The sequence below is a fragment of the Panthera onca genome, chromosome F2 (genome assembly GCF_046562875.1).
Source record: "Panthera onca isolate mPanOnc1 chromosome F2, mPanOnc1 haplotype 2, whole genome shotgun sequence".
NCBI lineage: Eukaryota > Metazoa > Chordata > Mammalia > Carnivora > Felidae > Panthera > Panthera onca.
Window position 1 is genome coordinate 76,064,856 of NC_138356.1, and position 18,662 is coordinate 76,083,517.

The 18,662-nt window shown below is 53.1% G+C and overlaps 1 long non-coding RNA gene across 4 annotated transcripts; it reads left to right on the forward strand.

The window, feature by feature from the left end:
- The first annotated feature begins 485 nt into the window (after positions 1-485).
- Positions 486-18,438, forward strand: LOC132664565 (uncharacterized). Of its 4 annotated transcripts, none has more exons than XR_013553552.2 (4): positions 486-835; positions 9,663-9,940; positions 10,355-17,575; positions 18,018-18,438. It is a non-coding gene; the product is annotated as an uncharacterized LOC132664565 (long non-coding RNA). The 4 variants fall into 4 exon arrangements; XR_013553554.2 differs by having other exon boundaries at positions 10,383-17,575; XR_014136616.1 differs by having other exon boundaries at positions 10,383-17,537.
- Positions 18,439-18,662: the final 224 nt, after the last annotated feature.

Sequence of the window (18,662 nt, forward strand, 5' to 3'; positions counted from 1 at the left end):
GTTTGGGGCACGAACTTAACTTGCTTCTCAGTTAAGGCTCACAAAAATCGTATGTAAAGGGCATGATTATTTTCCAAGTTTTTTGAGGAGGAACAAACCCAGAGACGTTAAGTAACTTGTCCAAGGTCCTGGGGCCCGTAGGTGGTAGGAAGAGCACTGGAATGCCCCCGTCTGACCCCGAACCGGGGCTTGCTCCTCTCCGCCGGGGGTTGGCACGCTACCGCCCCCGGGCCGGATCGGGCTGGCTGCCTCTTCTTGTAAGGGTCGTGAGCACCCCCTTTTTGTTTTTTTACATTTTTAAGAATTGTTGTTACATTTTAAATGATTATAAAAAGTCAAAAGGAAAATGCTATTTAGTGACATGTGAAACTTATACAGATTAACATTTTAGTGTCTGTCTATGAAAAACTTTTATTGGAACGCAGCCATTTCTGTTGTTTCCTTGCTGTCTACAGCTGCTTTTGTACTCCCGTGGCTGAGTTGAGTCATCGTGATAGAGATCGTGTGGCCGGCAAAGCCTCAAGTATTTACTATCTGGCCTTTTACAGGAAGAGCCTGCTGTCCTCTGCTCTACCGCGTCCTGTGGAAGAAGACAAAAGGGGGGCATCGCCACTGACTACAGAGAGCAGGGCGTCCAGTCTCTGTCTTGCAGGAGGAGCTGGGCCGGGCTGAAGGGAACATTGGCCTCTTTCCTGTTGATGGTACACAGCAGGCTCATCCTCCAGAGATGCTACCCGGGAGAGCCCAGCGGGGGCAGCTCTGAGGTTGCAGGCACGGCCCAGCGTATGGGCAACGCAGGGAATCAGGTGCCTGGGGACTCAGGGGCCGCCTCAAGGTAAGGGACAGGCAGGGAGGTGGTGAGAGGGCCTAGGACCTAGGGGGGACCAGAGTGTGCATGTCCTGAGTTGGCCCAAGTTGGGGGTGAGGTGGGTCGGGGCCGGCAGATGCCTCGCACTGGCCCACGAGGCTGGCTTTGGGTGGGTGATGGGGTTGTGGAGCAGACGTCACACTTTGTCCTCATGGTGACGGAGGAGGACAGGCTGACCATCAAGGCTTTAAGTCCAGTTGTAGAGCGTTCCGGAAGCTTTGGCCCCATGCCTGCAGACGGGTCGCTGGCCCGCACCAGGGCGTGGTGATCTGAACTTGGCCCCCGTCAGTCTCTGGCGGGGAGGGCTGTGAGCACTGCAGGGCACGGTGCATGCCGGGGCTCTGTCCTGCCCTTCTTCCGTGTGCTGGGAGGATGCGCCACACGTATTTCCTCTCACCTTCTAGGAGGGCTGAAGACGAAACGTCCCTTGCCCTCTGTGGAAGGGGACCTTTTCATTCCCGTAAGAGATTGAGACTCTGGGTATAATGAGTGACGAAAATCCCCACGAAAAAGTAAGAGTGAGGCTGGCGTCTGAGGGAGGAGACCATGCCCTTGGAACTGGAGGAGCTGGAAGGGGGGGGGGTACACTCCCTCCTGCTCGCCGGTAGGGACACGGCATGCAAACTAGGCTGCGTGCAAAGGGTGGAAGAGTGGCATTTCCTAAGCCTCTGAATCTTTGGACTGACGGTCGTGTGTGCTACGCAGGGGGAGTGCTCAGCACAGCTCAGCAAACACAGGACACCCTTGCTTGCTCCTCCTCCACCATTGTTCCCCCTCCCCCTCCGCCCCTCCCCCTGCTTCCCCTCCCCCCTCTGACTCCTCCCTCTCCTCTTCCTTCCCCTCTCCCTCCTCCTCATTCTCCCCTTCCCCTCCTCCCCCTCCCTCCTCTTCTTCCCCTCTTCTCTCTCCCCCTCCTCCCCTCCTTCTCTCCTCTTCCTCCTCCTCTTTCTTCCTCTCCTCCTCATTATTTATTTATTTATTTTGAGAGAGAGAGAGAGAGAGCAGAGGAGGGGCAGAGAGAGAGGGAGAGGCAGAATCCCAAGCAGGCTGCAGGCCCAGCGCAGAGCCCGATGGGGGCTCGATGTCATGAACCGTGAGATCATGACCTGAGCCTAAATCAAGAGTCGAACGCTTAACTGAGCCACCCTGGCCCCCCCCCCCCCCTCCTTGTTTTTATCATGATGATAAGACAAGGCTAAGTTCTGACTCCCAGTTTTCCTGATGATGTGACTCCTTGTAAATCAACACCTATTAAGAACTTTCTAGGTGCTCAGTTCTTTGGTCGGTCCTGCTGGGAAGAGCTAAGTAAAGACACGGTTTGGGGGCACAGCAGAAACTCTGGAGACCGGAACAGTGAGGAGTGACACAGAGAGTTAGCGCCATAACCGAAGAAGCGGCTGTCACAGGAGGGACGGATCCCCGGGGGCTGGGGCAGATCCTCAGCATCAGGGACTGAAGAGAAAAGCCAGAGATCACCAAGTGCAGCTCCCTTATCTTATAGGTGAGGAAACTGAGGCCCAGAGACGCCCAGAAAGGCCTGGTGACTGGCCTGAGGTCACACAGTAACTTGGTGATAAAGGTAGAACTTGAGTATAATTGTCTGGGTATTGGACTATGATGCCGGTTAAACTAATAATGGAGATCATGGTCAGCATGTACGGAACACGCCCTGTGTGTCATCCATCACGCAAAGCACTTTATTTGAATCGCTTTGCGTGACTCTTCTGTGACTGCCCGTGCTTATGGACACAAGCCTGCTTTCCTGAGCAGGAGCCTGGCCGGCAGCCTGTGTGGGCGAATCTCCCTTCACTCCAACCTCTGCGGTCTTCACTTGTGTCAACTGTCTCTGAGCGTTTCCTTGCACCCCCTCCTTCTTCCCCACGTCCCCCTTCGTCCCGGTTTACTCTCCCTTTTTCAGCCACTGCCACCTGGGGTTGGGATTCTCCTTGGAAGCCTGTCTCCCAGGACTTGGCACTTGGTCCCAAAGGATGTGTGGGGACGCTCGCGGGAGGGTGAGTGAATGGTGCCTCCATACCGAGTGGGAAGGGGAGAGCCGAGGGCACGGGTGGGAGCCTACGGGGCCCCTGGGAGCTCGGTGGAGCACCCATTGTTCCCTGTTCATCATCTGCTGCTCCCCAGGTTTATTGAGCAGCATTGGCCGAGGGCCGGCAGGTGGGGCAGAGGGGCAATGGCACGAATGAGTATAAAGCAACATAGAGAGCGTGAAGAACCATGGGGGAGGCGCACTGGGCGTGAGAGATGACGGTTATTCCCACCCACGGCCATCAGGGATGGTTTCTCATGGGATCCCTTCTGAGTCTGGAAGGCGGGGAGGTTGAATATGTGCAGAGATGGTGGGAAAAGGAATCCGTGCCCAGGGGGTTATGGGAGCATGTGTAAGGTGAGACAGAAGTTGGGAGGCGAGAAGTAAGACCGGGGGGCCGGCTTAAGTGTGAATAGACAGAAGGCATCTGTGGGGTGGGGGTGGTAACAGGGACCTCTAACCCTTACCGAGCACCTGCGACACGCCAGACTCGCTTCTGAGAGCTTTCAGTGCCGCGACTCGTGTTTTCCACGCAACATCACCCCACTTTACCACTGAGGAGACTGGGACACAGAGACGTGAAGTACCAGCCTAAGGTCACACAGCCCGGAAGCAGTAGCTTGGGAGTCAAATCTGCCAGGCCGGGTTTTGGCCTGTTTCACTCTGCTGCCTCTTGAGCGGACTGGAAGGGAACGGAGAGCAGGGGGGGGGGGCGGCGAAGGGGAAAAAGGAACCCTGTGTCGAGGAACTTTGACCAATTCTCAGATGGCCAGAGGATCTTCTCATCCACAAAACGCCTGGCCTGTCGTTGGAACCACGAGCTCACCTGTGTCCCTGAGGGGACGCTCCCAGCTTGCAGCCCTGGAATAAGTCAGGTGGGGTCTCCAGGGCCCGTGGGGCAGGGATGCCTGCAAGATTCTTCTGGGTCTCAGAGATCTTCCAGAAATGCAGTATCTGATGTAGCAACAGCCTTCCTCCCCCTGGTCATCCCTAGGCCCCTGCGTGTCTCCTTTTGTTTATGATTACTGAAGGCATTTGCATGAAAACAGGGTTTTCTTAGTCTTCTGAGGGTTCCGCTTCCTGCTGCCGGTTCTTACCTGAAGCCATAATTCTCCATTTGTGGCTCAATAACCATCTCCCGGGTGGCTAATTATGGGCCATATGCTCCTGGGGCTGGTGTGCTGGAAAGGCAGACTGGCATGCTCGGTGTCCGGCTCCTGTACTTCTCTCTCTTTTGGACTTGCTGGCTCAAACCTGTCCTCCGCAGTGTGTCCCCAGGGCCCCTCGAGACTGTTTTCCTTCTCAGGTGCTGTTCCGTTTTGCAGACGACCCCGGCTGGGCTTAACTGGGCCTTCACTAGTCTGCCTGCCAGCATCTCAGTGTTGACCAGTTGGCAAAAAATCAACAGAAGGGCAGATGACGTCTGCTGTTTAAACCCCCTCCAGGTCGGGTGATGAAGTGGAAAGAGCTTTGGCCTGGGATCAGGGGAAGTGGAGAGCTCCTGGCTTTGTTGGGAAATTGCTGTTATGACTTTGGAGAAATCTCTTTACCCTTCTGGTTCTTCGTTTTTTCCTTATGTGAAGGAGTGATTTTGGTTCGATCAGTGGTTTCTAACCTGATTCCTAGGTGTCTGAAAAGATAGTGATGGGCGCAGGGGGGCCTTTAAAACAGCTTTGAACTCCCTCTAACCACTAACTCCTAGAGAGAAGGGATCGCTGCCTATTCACTGAGTCTCCGTTATCTAGGACAGTGTTTGGCACAGAAGGTGCGGACAATGAACGTTTGTTGGAATATGAAGGCCGTTCAGAAAGCCCAACAAAAATTGTCCTTTGGTGCTGACGAACCTGGGCAGGCTAACAGAAACCTTGGATTCTTTAATGACCAGCATGACATTAAAGATGAGCTACTCATTTTTTTTTTTTTTGTCTCTGCATAACTGCCTCTAACTTAAGCAGGGAGGGAATCTGTGGGAGCCAAGGCATCTGAGAACACAGGTGATTTCAGCGGTCAAGGTGGGAGGTGCGATCGGTCGAGCTGAGGTGATGTGACTGCCCAACTGCCTGCTGGGAATGGACACTATCTAGCTCTCTTAGGCTTCCATGGACTTTGTCCCCACCAAGACTATCACAGACTTGGGGATTTCTCCAAAAACAGGAAGGAAATTTGGATTCCAGGCAGCCAAAACATGACAAAGGACCACTGTGCCTGTCACCCTGGTCCTGTCGCAGTTAACTGGATCTCTGCTCCGTAGCCGGTGGGTGGCTTTGACGTAGGGAATGAGAAAACAAACTTATGTCTGCATTTTGATGTGGAAAAATGTCTGTGTGCCCGCAGTCTATGTGAAAGAAATTATAACGGGATGCTTGTGGGTGAAGATGGGCTTATGTCTCGTCCACAAAGCTGGGGTTTGCCACCAAGGTAAGTAAAGACATTCCCCTGTTGAGACACAGACACAGGTGCTAAGGGAGACTCCCCATTTCTGTATCTCTAGTTGTTCTGGGGGAGCTCCAGGGACCAGTCTTGTCTGGCTCCCCATCTCACCGGGCCGCATAGTCCCAAACTGGTTTACTTCACCGGGATTTTGTGAACTCAAGTGAGATCCTGGGTTCGAACGTTATCTCTAACCTTAAATGCGCTCATGTTGCCAATAACAGTCCACAACAATGCCAGTGATAACCAATATCTGTCTTGGTGTTTATCTGGAAAGTGTGGGTTGGCAGCCGTCCACGAGGCAACACCTTCCCTTTTCCTTCTTCTCGCTGGCGTTCTTTGTGTTCCTTTGATCTGTGCAGTGGACATACGTCATTTACAGCTGTCCCATACCTTTTGGATAGTCTCGCTACCTCTTAATTATTTTTAACATTATGACTTCCGCCTTTGCATGGAAGAACCCAGAACATTTGCGTCCCGAGGGTTGCTTTGAGCCAGGATAACGGCAGAGGACCTAGGCCGCTGTAGTTAGGTGAACTTCTCTGAGACTTGGAATCAGAAATATGAGGTCCTTGTCCAGAAAGCGTGGAGCTATTTGGTTCTTTGGGGGCAGCAGTGGTGGAATTTCTGGCTGCTAGTTGTGGTCGTGGTAACTGCTACATAGTGATGTTTGTTAGAGAGTCCTCACAGGGGTGTTTGGACTCAGCAGAGTCAGATTCCATTTTTACTCTTCTCAAAGATATTCTGAGTTATTGGGTACGTTTCATATGTTCCTTTCCTGCTTACATTAGGCAGGCTGTTTGCAGCTAAAAATCCTTCCCAGTGTTGGAATTGCATGTGGAGTGGGTTCCAAAAGTTGCAGAACCTATGCTGTGTATAGAAGGGGCTTAGCGGAGGTGGTCAGGCATCAGGAGGCAAGGATTCACCCAAGGTCAGCTAGAGACAGGATGGCCTCGTGTTCCTGTTGGCAAATCCACATCAGCTGCGCCCTACACGGCTAACCTTTGCCAGCTCATCCTTGGGACACTGACCTCTGCCAGTGGAAGCGGCAGGGTTGAGGGCCGTGGTTTGGTTGTCTCCTTTGTCGCTTTGACTCCTGCCGATACCCTTGCCCTCAGGGTCTTTGCTTCTATCCCTTCATAGAGGCTAGTTGTGAGATCAATAATGATTTTACCTTTTCACAAGTAGATGTCACGGTGTTTGAAAATGTGCGGAAAGGTAAAGACTAATGGTGGAAACAAGTGACAGAGGGAGGCATAAAGATGGAGAGAGAGAGAGAGAGAGAGAGAGAGAGGGAGAGAGAAAATGACAAATAAGAAAGAGAGGGAGAGACAGAGACGCAAAAAGTGAGAGCTGGAAAAAGGGCCCTGTCTATGTCAGGAATAGTCCCTGGTGAGTTAGCTTCTGTGGTAACCAGCCTCTGTGACGGCCTCAACGAGCCCCGTTTCTGGTTTTTCACTCCCCATGTAGTTCTTTTTCACGTAGTATCGGGCTGGCCTGTGTGACACATAGAGGATGGTGGAGGTAACAGTGGTGATTCCCAAGGCTAGGTCATAGAATACGTTGTCGCTTCTGCCTTGGCCTCTTGGATGGTTCTCTCTGCAGGAAGCCAGCCGCCATGTTGGAAGGACACTAACACGGCTCCGTGGAGAGCCCGCATGGAGAGAAACCAACTTGGCAGTTGCGACTTGCTGGCCCCGGGAGCGAGCCTCCTGGGAAGTGAGTCTTGTGGCCTCAGTCCATCACTGACATGGCTGGACACCAGCTGGTACCTGGCAGCAATCACCTGAGAGAGCCTGAGCCAGAGGCGCCCCACCAGGCCACGCTTGCTCCTTGATCTGAAGAGCTGAGGGAGCTAATGAGTGATTACTGTTGTTTTGAGCCATTGAATGTCAGGTTATTTGCCACGCAGCACTAGATACTCAATATAGTTCCCTTGCTGCCCTTCCTTTTGGTAAAAATGCTCTGGAGTCTGAGGTAGGGGCAGACAATGGACGTGTTCGGGAACCTCTCATCTTCTTCCATGGGTGTTATTGTTCTGCTTCGTAGACTCACTCATTCGTCACTTAGTAGAAATTCCTCTTGGGCTCTGGTAGATAACGGAACATTATTTCTGTTTTTCAGTATTATTGCACCTTTAATTCTCCTGGGTCTATTTTTGTAAGCATTTCAATGGGAAGGTGGATAAGGATGAATCCCAAGCTGTTATCTTGCTGTTCTCTTAGCCAGGGAATCAAAAATCTATAACTGCTTCTATGGTTTTGCTTTTGCATTCCATCACTGCACATTTTTGAGCACATATTTCCAAACCATTTTTTCTTGCTCGTTTCTTCATTTATTTATTAGTCACATGTACCATTGGATTGTTTTATCATATGTTAGAAAGCCTATGTAAAATATGCATTTAGAAAGTATGAGAGAAAAATACATAGAAATTCTAATATTTTCTTTTTTCTGCTTAAATGGTTGTCTTGGGCACCGCTGGTCAATGTGTCCCTTCTCCCACTTTGGACACCACTGGTCTCCCATACGGTTAGCTTTTTATGTTCATGTATTGCCTGTATGTTATTTAAGGGAAGAGGTTTTACTTTATTTATCTTTTCCAAGATTATAGAGTTCCTGCTTCATTCAGGCTTCTTTTTAAAAAATTTTTTAAACATTTTTGTTTATTTTTGAGAGACAGAGAGAGACAGAGTGTGAGCAGGGGTGGGGCAGAGAGAGAGGGAGACACAGACTCCAAAGCAGGCTCCAGGCTCTGAGCTGTCAGCACGGAGCCTGAGGCGGGGCTCGAACTCACGGACCGCGAGATCATGACCTGAGCTGAAGTCGGATGCTCAACTGACTGAACCACCCAGGCGCCCCCATTCATGCTTCTTAAAAGAAAGAATAATAAATGAATGAATGCATGAATGGACGAATACGTAAAGACATGACTGAATCGTGGGATTTAATCTTCTCCAAGTTACAGAGCCCCTCTCTGCCACATTTGCTGAGAACAGCCTCTGTGCTAAGTACACCCTTGGAGGACAGGTCTGGACTTCTTTCTTTCTTTCTTTCTTTCTTTCTTTCTTTCTTTCTTTCATGTTTTTATTTATTTTTTTGAAGGAGAGTGAGAGAGAGAGAGAGAGCATGAGCAGGGGAGGAGCAGAGAGAGAGAGGGAGACACAGAATCCGAAGCGGGCTCCAGGCTCTGAGCTGTCAGCACAGAACCCGATACGGGGCTCGAACTCACAAACTGGGAGATCATGACCTGAGCCAAAGTCGGACGCTTAACCGACTGAGCCACTCTGCGCTTCTAAGATGGAAGTCAGAAACTCACTGTGGTGGACAGGTGCCCCTGGACTTACTTCTAAGACAAATTGTGTTCTGTTTCCCCTATCCATCCCAACCCATACCGTGCCATACACAGGCCCCCAAATCACACCCCCGCACACCATAGTTTTCTCCCTTTCCCTCAAGCTGTCTTCCAGGCCCGGCTCTCTGGCAAATAGCCGTCACCAGCGAAGACCTTTCTAGTGAGTACATATGTGGGGGAGGATTTTCCTGGCCCTTAACTAGCTTGCCTCACCAGGACTCAGGCTGTCTGGGTTTCTGTCTTTTAACATTTCCTGGGGCCAAGGAGCTGTGGGAGACACAATTATAACCAGCCCGTCAGGTCTCTTCGTTTGGCTGGGCATCTCTCTTCCGCGTCCGTCGGCTTAGATCCTTGTCCCCATTTATGCCTTCCGAGTGACCTAGTGAGTTAGAGTCAATGTTGCTGCTTCCCTGCTGCAGCCCCATTCTGCACCGCACTGGCTCTCCTGGCCTGGGGTTGTGCAAGCGACTGGGCACGTGGAAGAAGGCGCAAAGGGCCAGCTTCTCTGGGAGCACAGCTGGCTTTGTTCTCTCTGTGTGCACGTGCGCGCGCATGTATTCAGAGAGTTACGAGAGGGATGTACTTAGCGGGATTTAGAAAGTCTTAGTTTGAACTCTGATCCCTGGGTTCTTTGTTGTTGGGCCTTGGCCAAGACAGCTCATTCGGGACCAGTGGATGGGAGTCTTTGGGGACATACCTGGGGACATACAATCACAACGGAGTCTTGTGCTGGACATGCTCCTGGCCGCCCTGAACTTTTGAACGCTGGGACGATCTCGGTTAGGCCCCCAGATCTCAGTGGTTGGAAACAACAAAATTTATTGCTCACTAATGTCTCTGTGTCCATCATGGGATATCTGGGGGTCTGCTTCGCTCTGGGACTCAGGCTGCCCTAGGGGCCGCCAACTGCCAGGACAGAGAAGAGAGAGGGCAGACAAATCACACGGTGCCACCAATTTTCACAGATGTTTCAGTCACTTCTGCTCCTGTTTCGATGACCAGAGCAACTCACAGGGGATGGCGGCTTTCCAGGAGGGGCTAAGATGTACCATATTACCACGTGACCGGAAGGGAAAACCGTGAAATATGTGAACAGTGCTCGTGACGGTCCATATCCTTTCCTTCTTCTGGATCCTTTCCTGGTTTCCGAATTCTGCGCTTCTGAGATGGAAGTCAGAAACTCACTGTGGTGGACAGGATAATGCTCCACACAAAGATGTCCACGTCTTAATCCCCAGAACCCGTGAGTATGTCCTCTATGACAGAAGAGGCTTTGCAGGTGTGATTAAATTAGGGGGCTTGAGATGGGAAGATTATCTGGGATTATCCCGGTGGGCCTGATATAACCACAGGGATCCCTATAAGGAAAGAGGGAGGCGGGAGAAGCAGAGTCAGAGATGTGAGGATGAACACAGAGGTTGGAGCGATTGCTGTAAAGAGGCTCGTGGGCCCAGGAATGCAGGCAGCCGGGTTCTAAAGAAGCTGGAAGAGTGGAGGCTGGGTGGCGGTCGTGGGGCTCTGGAGTGACTGTCGCTCGCTCCAGAGAAGTGACACGGGCACATCTCTACAAGAAGGCTGAACTGGGGGGGTGGGATAACATAGTTCACTCTGCTTTTATGATTACATGGAATCATTTCCCTCTTTTGCCCCATTGAAGACATATTTGGATTACTTACCCAACACAGGATCAACAACCCCCTTTGGCCTATGTGGTAATGCCTCCGAGACTTTCACCAACGTCATGACTTCGGATTCAGAGCATGGCGCCACGAGTTCACCAGAACTGGGCTGCCCCCACTGATGAGTATTTCAGTGTCTTTTGCTACGTGACACCCAGCGACATACGGCAACGGCATTTATCCCGTGTTCACCGGCCTTCCCGGGGACTGGGTGTATGATGGCCAGGCCGATCTGGGCTGCGCTCCGCTGGAGGTTCTGGTTCAGCCTGCGGGTCGGGCTCAGGTCTGGGTTCTGGGCCGGAGGGACAGCAGCTCCCGCAGGGACGCTCGGGTCACGGTGGATCACAGGAGCACAGAAGCCAGCCCGATGGCAGCCAGGCTCACTTTGTCTCTGCTCCTGTTATGACAGCTAACACCCCATGGACTAGGGCAGGGCACGCGGTTAAGCTGAAGCCAGGATGTGGCAAAGAGGGGGATGCAGGGCTGGCACTGGGGGTGCCAAGAGTTGGTCCTAATTCAACTGTCACAATAGAGAAGGAAGTGTAGGCTCGGGGAAATTCAGGATATTTTCCTGGATCTCATGGTAAGTCAGTCGTATGGGTTGAGGCCACTTCTCTATTCGTTACCCTACGTTGCCAGCACGGCCGGCTCATGGAAACTTCCGGCAGGTAACCTTCTGTGCACTACCCCCTCATCTTGCCCTGGCCTTGTCTTTCTGTTTCGGGAGGCTTGTCTGTTTCCAAACTGCACATGTCACCAGCTCAGCTCTCCGTCCATCCCTCTGGGGGAATGCTCTTTCTCTCTCCGATGAACTCCATACCCCTGGCTCGGATGACATGTCTCTCTTGGGGCCTTTGTCTACTCCTCTGTAAAGAGATATAGTTGTCTGTCACGTGACGAGGGGTGGCAGCGGAATCGGCTTGCTAGCAATTTGCAGGCCATTCGAGCCCCTCTTCTGTGGCGTGGCGCCCTGCTGGCCCTCAAGTGCCGGGGCGATGGTGTGGCCAGGAACACGAGCTGTGCGTCAGGCACATTCAGAGCAGGGGCCTGTCTGTGAAGCAGGGGCCGGTCCTGCTCTGAAGACCCCGGACCGCCCAGACCCGACACGGGGGTTGGGTGTCATGGGGTGGCCCTGTAAGTGGAGGCTGGCGCGGGGCGGGGGGGTCTGGAGGGATCGTGGGGACCGGGTGGCTGAAGGGTATTCCTGCCACCAGATGTAGTTCACTTGCATAAGCGTTTCTTGAACCCGGCAATGTGCCAGCACCTCGGCCGGGAACTGAGCCCTTAGGACACAGGAGAGACAGCTCCTGCCCTCAGGAGGCTTCGGGGCTAGTAGGGGGAGCTGAGGACATTAAATGAACGGTTGCGTTCTTCAAAAGTGGCAAGAACCATGCAAACGAGAGAAGAGTTGTTTGAGCGTACTCTAACTTTTTTTTTTTTAAGTTTATTTATTTTGAGAGAGAGAGAGCAGGGGAGGGGCAGAGAGAGGGAGAAAGAGAGTCCCAAGCAGGCTCTGCATTATCAGTACAGAGCCCCATGTGGGGCTCTAACTCACGAGCCGTGAGATCTTGACCTGAGCTGAAATCAAGAGTCGGATGCTCAACCGACTGAGCCCCCTGAGCGCCCCAACAGCTGCATTCTTCAAGCGTGGCAAGAACAGTGCAGACGAGGGCAAGGTTGTCGGGGGTACTCTAAACAGCTTTGGGGCTTGTCTGAAAGGGGTAAGCGATTCTTTACCTGTCTTGCTGCAAATAACAAATCTCTGTGTTGCATGGGAACTCTTATCCCCCGCTCGTCGTGTTTCGTAGGGGGAAAGGGAAATCCTACTTCCCAGGAGGGAAAGATTTGGGAGGAGCACTGCTGGCACCTTCCTCCATACCTACGACCCACTCGTCCCTCCCCAGGAAGGAGAAGGGATTCTGATCCGATTAGTGACTCTGGGGACCTGAGTGGGGTCCAGGGTTCCTGGTGTTGTAGGATCTCTGATGAGAACTGGAGCCTGTTTGAGACCTGAGGTTCAAGGAAGTGAGGGGACTTGGCCTCCTTTCTCCCCTGGGTGTGGCAGAGACCAGAGGCACGACCATCGCTCTTGAGGCTGTGTCTGCACAAAGGGAAAGCCTGGTGGCGGGGTCCAGTTCGCGGCTGTGGTGAAGACCGTGGCAGAGGTGGGCAAGGAGCAGGCAGAGCGGGGAGGGGCTGAATCAAGGCAAGGCCCCCGGGGTAATGGATGAGAATTCCAGAACTATCCAATGGGACGGAACCTAAGGGAGGAGGGGTAGGTGGTAGGCTCAGGTTCCCGGCTCTGGTGAACGGGTGGGGTGATGCTCGCACCTGTTGCCTCGAGAGGGAGCCGCGATCACTCAGGTTTGGACCTGAAGGAGTCATGACCCTGGATTTGGGTTCTCCTTGAGCGGCCATGCAAACATCTCACCAGGAGATGCTAGAACACGATTTACCAAGTGGGGGACCTTCGGTCTCCTGAATCTCCTGGATTCTCCTGAGTCCAGCCCGTCGGTGCTGTTTAACCGATTTTAAAAGCTCCGACTTAGCTGGAGAAAGCACAAAGTGAAAGATTATACGGGAAAACCTGGATTTCGATGTTTTCTTTAAAAAGAAAAAAGAATCAGGAATCCTTGGGCTCACCTTCTTCGAGAAAAAGGGTTCCTCAGTTTCCTCAAAACGTGTCACTGGCAGGGGCACTTTGCAGTTTACAAAGTGCACCGCTCGTCCTCGCAAAGCGTGCGGTGTGCCCCCCGTCCGCCCCAGCTCGTCTGTCCACACGCTTCTCATCGCCCTCCCTCTGTGGGCAGCGGGGCAGGAGAGTCGGGGTCCCGGGGCTCTGAGCGGTTTAGGCTGAGCTCACAGCCGGGAGTGGGGGCCTGGCCCCCAGCTCCGGCCCCCCCCACCCCCATTCTCAACTCTAGTCTTAGTTTCCTTTCCATTGCCTTCCATTTGCCAGTCAGTTATAAATAGCTCAAAGAAGATTTTATTTCCAGCTTCCAAGTGACATGTGCTGTCAGCAACACCACAAAACACTTCATTGATGTTTTTAAGGGGGTGGGGGAGAGGAAATAAAATTGCTTATTTGCCCAAAGCGGTGTTCAGCGAACTGAAATCCCTCGATTCCCATGGGACTCTCTGCTTTTCCCGAGTGAATGGATTTTCAAATTTGGAACACAGGTGGCCTTCAGGCTGAATGGCCGCCGTCTGCCTCTCTGATTAATTCAGTCAATGCCGCAGCCCGAGGAGGGTTAGAGGTTGGATCTCCCCTCCCCAGCTCGGCCGGGGAAAGCCAGGGGAACAGGCGTGGGGGTGGGGGAGGGGAGGCAGCTCCTAACAGCTTTGGGGGCCTTGTCTGAAGCCGGTAAGCAATTGTTTTTCTACCTCGCTGCTTGTCAGGGCGGAGACAGGAGGGAGAAGGCATTTCTTCCCAACAGGAGAGGAAATCACAGCCAAACGTTTGCAATCACAGAGCCAAAGGCTTGTGTCAGACATCGGGGTGAGACTGGGGTGCCTTTCAATGAGATCATGGCCAGGAATAGACAGAACAGTGGAAGGACGGCCGGGCACAGGCCCAGAAGAGGGAAGGGACAAGAACCTGTCCCTGTTAGCTGAGCCTTCGACACAAAGCCCGGTGCAGAGGGCTGGTAAATGAAGAGATTGTCCAGGCCATCTTAATGGTCTAAGAAGCTTCCTTACCCCGAGCTACTAGAAACAGCCTAGAGTAGCCCGAGCTACGAAAACAGCTGTTTCATGTACGCAGCAGTCCCTGAGCTGCTTCTCCACTACCCTTTGAAATGAAAATCATTGTTATGCGCCTGTTGGATGGACAGAGCAAACTGGACGTGCGAGGCTAAGCCATGTGGGGAGGCCACACAGCAAGTGATAGAAGGCTGAACCTGGCAGTCTGGCTCTGGAGCCCGTAACACGATGCCTTATTGCCTCCGTGAGCAAAGCACAACAGAGAGCATCGCGCCTGGAGAAAAAGGAAGCATGGAGATAGAGGGGGAGACAGAGAGAAAGAGAGAGACAGAGACAGAGAGAGAGGCAGGGAGAGGCTGTCTGCACAGTACCTAGCTCTGAGTGGGCTCAGTGCACCTGACTGAGGAAGAGAAATCCTCAAGGGAGAGGAAGGGACGATGAGGCCAAGCTCAGGGTCCACCTTAGCTCCTGTCCTTCTGGACTCTCAGAAGGTGGGGGAAGGAGAGGTTTTCTGTCCCGACTCTGGAATCTTCGCTGGCAAGTTTGGCCCATTGTCCTGGCATTAGCCAACCAGATCAGCCTTTCTCCCCCTTGGAGAAGGGGGGACAGGGCACGAGCAGAGACAGACCTGGAAGGTAGGACAGAGACACTGTTTCTAGTCCTGGGCCTGCCTTCACCCTGTCCGTGAGACATCCTTCGTGTTAAGGCAGGGTAGGGAAGGGGAGGAATGACAGCGACTTCACCTCGCTCATTCGCTGGACGTTGTGCAGGCACTTCTGTGGGCTCGGCTCCTTCACTCCCGACGTGGGGCTCGAACTCATGAACTGCGAGACCATGACCTGAGCCGAAGTCGGACGTTCCACGGAGCCACCCGGGGGCCCAGGGGCCCCGGAAGTGGTGTTTATATACTGGTTTGTTTGTATCCTCCACACTGGGATATGAGCTCCAAGCTCGAATTATTTGTCTTATCCCCGGCTGTGTCCCACTGAGGGCCTACTGCTCCCGGGCATTCAGGAAAGCTCTGGAACACGTGCGTGAAGTAATTGCCCGACACGGGGCGCCGTCACTGGAACCTGGGCCTGTGTGGCTGCACAGAGAGTAATGAGCTGCCTGGACTGATCCCTGTGCGTTCATGACGGTGAGCCGGCCGGATGCAGGTCTGGAGGGCTTCGTGGAGGCGACCGCCAGCACGCCGGGAGCCGGCAGGGCGGGGGCAGAAGTCCGTGACCTGTCTCATTCAGTTCAACTTGGCGTGCACCTCGTGGGCTCTGACCGTGTGTTCGGCCCTGCCGGTGCTGTCTGAATCACACCGAAGAAACACAAGTCAGGGGATCGTCCTCGAAGAAACTTCAGACATGACAAAGCCAGGGGCCATCCCAGTCTCAGCCGCCGCCACGTCGTTTGCCTCCTTCCCGTGAGGAAGAAGCGGGCAGACCGTGGGCCTTGGAGGCTGCGGTCATGGGGCTCAGGGAGGCAGGTGGCATCGAGGAGGACTCTGTTCTGGGGCTGCTTCTCCTCACCGTGATCCCCGGAGAGATGTTTTCCTGCTCCGAACATGGCTCCGTAGTTGGAACACGGACCCCATCACCTCTCGTCCCCCAGGGCTGTCCCGGAGACCAGAGTGCCGACGAATGAGAAAGTGCTTTTTCAAGGTCATGCGGGACGTGGGCACGAAGGGCATTATTACTATTTGTGGTGCTGTTGGTATCCATTTATTTGGGGGCCTAGCAACCCTTACTTTTCAGTAACATCCCCCAGACTTTCCTCCAGACAGCAGCCCTCTCGCTCTCAGCTCATGAGGTTTGGGACAGGCTACCTCACCCTCCTGGTGGCAGGAAGAGCCCAGGTCTGGCCAACTGCCAAATCCTGTTTCTCTGGACTTAGCAGTTAGCTTGGGGGTGAGTGTAGATCCCAAGCCAGTCCGATGAGGTGTGGTCTTAGGATGGAATAGGCAAGAAGAGGGATTTTCTTCCTTCTGTTTTTAAAGTTTATTTATTTAGGGGTGCCCGGGTGGCTCAGCCCGTCAGGCGTCTGACTTTGGCTCAGGTCATGATCTCACGGTCCGTGAGTTCGAGCCCCGCATTGGGCTCTGTGCTGACAGCTTGGAGCCTGGAGCCTGCTTCGGAGTCTGTGTCTCCCTCTCTCTCTTTGCCCCTCGCCCACTCGTACTCTGTCTGTCTGCCTCTCTCTCAAAAATACACAAACTTCAAAAAAATTCATCAAGTTTAGTTATTTATCTTGAGAGAGACAGACGTCATGAGTGGGGAAGGGGCAGAGAGAGAGAGAGAGGTAGGGAGAGAATCCCAAGCAGGCTCCGCACTGTCACCTCAGAGCCCGACCCGGGTCTTAAACTCACGAAACCGTGAGATCATGACCTGAGCCGCAACCAAGAGTCAGATGCTTAACCGGCTGAGCCACCCAGGTGCCCTAGGAAGAGGGGTTTTCTGCTGGGACTCCAAGCCGTGAGGCTCACGTAGGGAGGTGGATAAGGGGTTGGTAAATTTGTGTGGACGGTGGCAGCAATCTTGGGTTCTTATTCCACTTTTGCCATTTTGTAGCCGTGTGACTTCGGGTCCAGTGCTTAACTTCTCAGTGCTTCGACTTTGTCATCTATGGAAAGGGGTTAAAATAGCACCCACTTGGTGGTGTCATTGAGAGGTTTAAATGACTAGATGTTTAGAAATTATTTAGGATCTCGTCTGGACCAAGGGAGCAGGTAATAGTGTTTGCTAATACCGGCTGTTGGGTTAGCCTGGAATTGCCAGCAGGCACCAGGTGATGACAGTCTGTCTGACACTGAAGCCAGTACAGACACAGGAAGACTGAGTCCTGATGTGATCGCTTGAGCACCTGGATCCATCCATGCCTGAAGCCAACAAAGCTCCAGAATTTATTTAAGCAGGTTAGAGTTGAGTTTCTGTTACTTGCTACTAAGAAATTATTATTGCCACGTAAAAATATTGGTGGCGACTGGCATAGCTCGGCTTTTTGTGATTCCCCTTTCTCTCCAGGCTACAGTTCAAATCTCTCAGCTAGAGCCTCCAAGAGTTCATGACCCATCCCCTGCCTAACTCTCTGGCCTCTTTTTCCTCTGCATTCACTTGTCTGCCACTTTCCAGCCTTTCCAAACGTGCAGGGCCCTACGCCCGTCCTGTTTGTTCGTCCTCCTCTGTGACTCTGCACATGCAGTTCCCAGCCCTGGAAATACCCTTCCTCACTGGGTTGCCCCTTCCTCAGGTGTCTTGCTCTGAGACTGGATTAGGCTTCCCTCCTGTATCCTGGCTCAGCAGGCACTGGTGCCAGCAAAGCTCCCCACCCTCACCCCAAGACTGAGATTTCCTTGGGGGCAGGGACCCTTTAGACAGGAGTAAAATAGCTCTGTATTCCCAGGGCCTGGCATGGAGTCTGCTACATAGAAGGTGCTCGGTACCCGTTCCCGGAAGAACTCGCAAACACCGCGTGAGTGGGGAAGAAACGATGACAGGCAGAGACGTGAGGTGCCAGCATTGTGATATGCTAAGAACCCCTAATGTGATTTGTTAAGAAAATTAAGCCTTAAGGGGACCAAGGGAGGCAGCCCTCTCGAAAGCTCTCGAAGTGGCTGACGTCGGATACCTGCTGATGGCTGGTTGGCCACATCATTGACGGTGAAGTAAACTTCCTCCTGACAGGTGCTTGATTTAATAAAAACAAACCCCAAACTCATATCAGTCTTGACATGCCCAGGGAATAAGACGGCAAATTAGAGAGATGGAAATCCCACTCTGGTGCAAGCCAAGATTTAAAAGGCCCTGGTAGCCCTTATTTATGGAGTTTAGGTTTTCCTTTAGCCCTTGGGTGAAAATGGGGGGTTGCCGGGGCCCTAAGTACTAATGAATTTTGTGCTGTGTTCTGCCTCCTGGCATGAAGTGCTTAATAAATGTTCCCATCTTTCTGCAGGGAAATCTCTCTCTCCGCTAATTGCTGTCAGCATCCATCAGGATCACGGAGAGAGCAACATCCCAGCCAGAGGGCCTTGGGCTTGAGCTCCATCACCAGGAGATGGTCTCTTTGGGAAGGCCGAGCGACCCGGAAGGGGCTGCACCTACCGGGCATCTCCACCAGGAGGCGCACACAGAGGGAGTCTGGACCGCCAGTGGGCAAAGGGTGCCCTGGAGCCCTGAGCGGCCGCCTGGGGGCCTGGGTGTGGCTGAGCTCTGGGGCTCCTGGGATTCCATCAGCCTCGGAGACCGGCCCCCATTGATGTCTTTCATATCTCAGACCAGCCCTAAAGGTTTGGTCACAGGGGCTCTGCTGATTTCAAAAAGAAAGGTTTGGAACACAATCCAATCCTCACTTTTTACAGGTGACACAGCCCTGAGGCGGGAGGGCGGGGGTGGGGGGGTGGGCTGGGGGGGTGGGCAGTGTGTGGGGAGGGGGGCACCGCAAGGTCAAAGCCGACAATCAGGTTCAGACCTGGGACGTGAACCCGGGTCTCCTGATCCCGCGGGCAGTGTTTCTGTTCTGTTTGTGCTGTAAATTTCCCGCGGCCCTTGTCTGTCACCGCCTGTGCAAGCCCCAGGGCTCTGTGTGTAAACCTCAGAC